General features: G+C 49.4%; 1 pseudogene; it reads right to left on the reverse strand.

The window, feature by feature from the left end:
* Nucleotides 1–2812: 2812 nt before the first annotated feature.
* LOC144108957 (U2 spliceosomal RNA) lies at nt 2813–2933 on the reverse strand (annotated as a pseudogene).
* Between the last annotated feature and the right edge of the window lie 258 nt (nt 2934–3191).

Raw genomic sequence — 3191 nt, forward strand, 5'->3', positions numbered from 1 at the left:
ACAAACATTTCGCGACGACAACTACTACACACGGACTGCATTTGGAGCCGGTTCATGCAACGCACGCTACAATATCTATTCGTATTTAGCGCTGGAATTAGTGAAGGATTGCCTGTCATAATTAGATTATCTATTTATTGCAGCTTTGTAAAGGCCATTGTTGCTTCCATTACTGACAGTCCACTTAACGCATTGCATGAAATATTTATTAGAAGAATTCAATTAAGCCACAAACCAACGTTCCGACTGTTATGCGATCAGTGTGGTGGCAGCCACGTAAGTTTACCGTATTTTGGCTGCCTAGAGATTGAAAATTGGTTTTTGAGGAAAGGAAATCGCGCAGCAACTGTCTCACCTATCTCGGTGCACACCCGAAGCGCGACGCAAGGGACGGGATAAAGGAGGGAGTGAAAGAAGACAGGAAAGTTGTGGTTCCCTAGCGATGGTGATGTGGCGGAGGTGCGGGTGCCTTCCCTGGTAACTCTAAGCTATCATACACCGATACGACATCAGCAGACAGAGTCTGGGAAGTCCATTAAAAAATAGCTGCTGCTTAGCTACCGCTGAATCCGGTTAAAGAGCGAGAAAGCTGTTGTGCATGGGCATGTGGATGCAGCTTGGCATGTGTAACGTTGCGTGCGTTTCACACACTGAATAGGCAGTGCGCCCACCGTGCCACCCTTGTAGGTGGCAGTAAAATTAACGGTTCATCTCGAGTGGTTGGTCACCCAGTTAAAGCTGTGGCTTATTCTACCGCCCTCTACCAGCGAAAAGAAACTGGTGTGACACTATAGGGTGGACTACATAAGGCGAGGCCAGCAGCCAAACTTCACATCTGGCTCACTTGAAGGTCAACCGGCAACGCACGGCGAAAGCGGGTTTGCCTAACGTAGTGAAGGTTTCTTTTCAAAAACTACCTTGGGCACAAGGCTGCTTACGAGCTATGAAAGCGAAAGAATTGGGCACTACTTCAGTTTCCGTTGGTGCGTGCGTGGTTTGTGCGTTTGTGTAACAGTTCGCGTTGGTCAGCAAACGGCACACCTTTCAGAGCTCAGTGGGTTAATGCCTATATATGCAGAAATGGTCATTTTCTAACTCACCGCGGTGGTTCAATGGTTAGGGCGCTCGGCTACTGGTCGAGAGTACCCGGGTTCGAACCCGACCGCGGCAGCATCGTTTCGATGGAGGCAAAACGCTAAAGGCGCCCGTGTGCTGTGCGATGTCAGCGCACGTTAAAGATCCCTAGGTGGTCGAAATTATTCCGGAGCCCTCCACTACGGCACCTAGTCTTCCTTCCTTCTTTCACTCCCTCCTTTATCCCTTCCCTTACGGCGCGGTTCAGGTGTCCAAAGATATATGAGGCAGATACTGCGCCATTTCCTTTCCCCAAAAACCAATTATTATTATTATTCTAGGTCCCCAGGTGGCCGAAATTATTCCGGAGCCCTCCACTACGGCACCTCTCTCTTCCTTTCTTCTTTCACTCCCTCCTTTATCCCTTCCCTTACGGCGCGGTTTATTTGTCCAACGATATATGAGACAGATACAGCGCCATTTCCTTTCCCCCCCCAAAAACCAATTATTAATATTATCCTTCTAGGTCGAACTCCCACCATGACACTAATGCTTTTGCCTTCACAGCACGTAAGCAGACTTAAGCGGCGTCTGAACTTTTACGTGATTGCGTTAACGAGCACGTGGGGCAGAAAATCAGTCGTCAGTGTCGTTGACCATGAGCGAAAAACGTACGAAAAAAAATAGGAGGGGACACTGAAGCTCTGCCTTAAGGATATTACGCGGATAGCGAAATGCGGCAATTCCGATATGTGCACTACGTCATTCTCTACTTGACATTCATAGATCCCCGGGAGTCCTCATACTCCTCCTGGCGCAGTAGTGCAGCGGCTAAGTGGTGCGCCACTGACCTGCGATGGCAGGTGCTCCCATCGATGGCACTTGTGCGGTTCAGGTTGCTCTTCCTATGCGACCAATGTTTAAGTTAACCTTCACCTGTAATGCTGAACAGTTTTTTGGTATGGTATGTAATTATGGATGACCAGAATGCTCAAATAACTGAAAAAAGGTTCGGTGATCTAATGAAGTCAAGGAGTGAGCGATGATGTCTTCCCTGCGTCCAAGCGGTATATGAATTCTGATTGTGCGGCGAGAGACACACTGCCGCCAGGTGCCGAATTACTCTCGGCTTCAGCGCTGGACAAACCCACAGCAGGTGGTGAATATCTGCCTGAGTATTGGACTATGAGTGCAGTTTGCCCACAATCCAGTGGGCCGGTTGTGATGATGCCGCAAGGTCACGTGACCTAGCTGCCCCACCTGCCTCCTGGGTTGTTGTCTCGGGACTAACTGCCAGAGCCATGCCCCTGATTTTGGTTGTCAATACCGAGACCGGATTTCCTGGCGAACGGGGCATTTAACGCGAAAGCGTTGAAAGCCCCTGAAAAACTACCAAGGTCGCAGGTGGTCACCCAGTTCACGTAACCTTCTCTCGTCGTCCCAACCTGCCCCGTGAATTGTCAGCAAACTGCGCGTCGAGGCATGCGGCAGATAAATTGATGATTGGTTGCTAAAAGTAGCTCGAAAACAGCAACCTGCATCGCACAAGCCTCACCTGTGGCAACGCATGCCACCGCAGGGCTGTGGCCCATCGCTGTCTTCTGTTGTTGCCTGGAAAAATTTAAAGTGCACAGGCCTGCCCACTGGCTCAAGCTGAGCCACAATCGCTACCACGTGCAGAAAGTAGGAGAGTTTAAAGATAGGATAGAAAGATAGGATAGAAAAGACGCCCGCTATAATGCCGCAGGCCGATCCCGGAGGCAGTGCAATACCGGGCCAACCGGTGACGGAAGTGAAGAAACCTTCAAACTTTCCGCCACATTTCCAAAAAGAAGTCCAATATCACCCGTAACAGATATTCAACGGGGTCCGGACATTCGCTATGAACTTCCACTGAGCCAAGAGCGGTTATGAGGACGCGTAGGAATCTATGAATGTTATGTACAGAATGACCAATTCAAAACATATGATCATTAACCCATATTAAATTATCACGTCCCGCACTTAACACAAAGCTCCAATGTCCCCTTCGAATTTTTATAGCCAAAGCTTTACTTTCCTCCGCAGCTTCTTCCCTGAGGCGCACACGGCGCCTCAGGGAAGAAGCTGAGGAGGAT

Source organism: Amblyomma americanum, chromosome 10 (assembly GCF_052857255.1).
Source record: "Amblyomma americanum isolate KBUSLIRL-KWMA chromosome 10, ASM5285725v1, whole genome shotgun sequence".
Lineage (NCBI taxonomy): Eukaryota > Metazoa > Arthropoda > Arachnida > Ixodida > Ixodidae > Amblyomma > Amblyomma americanum.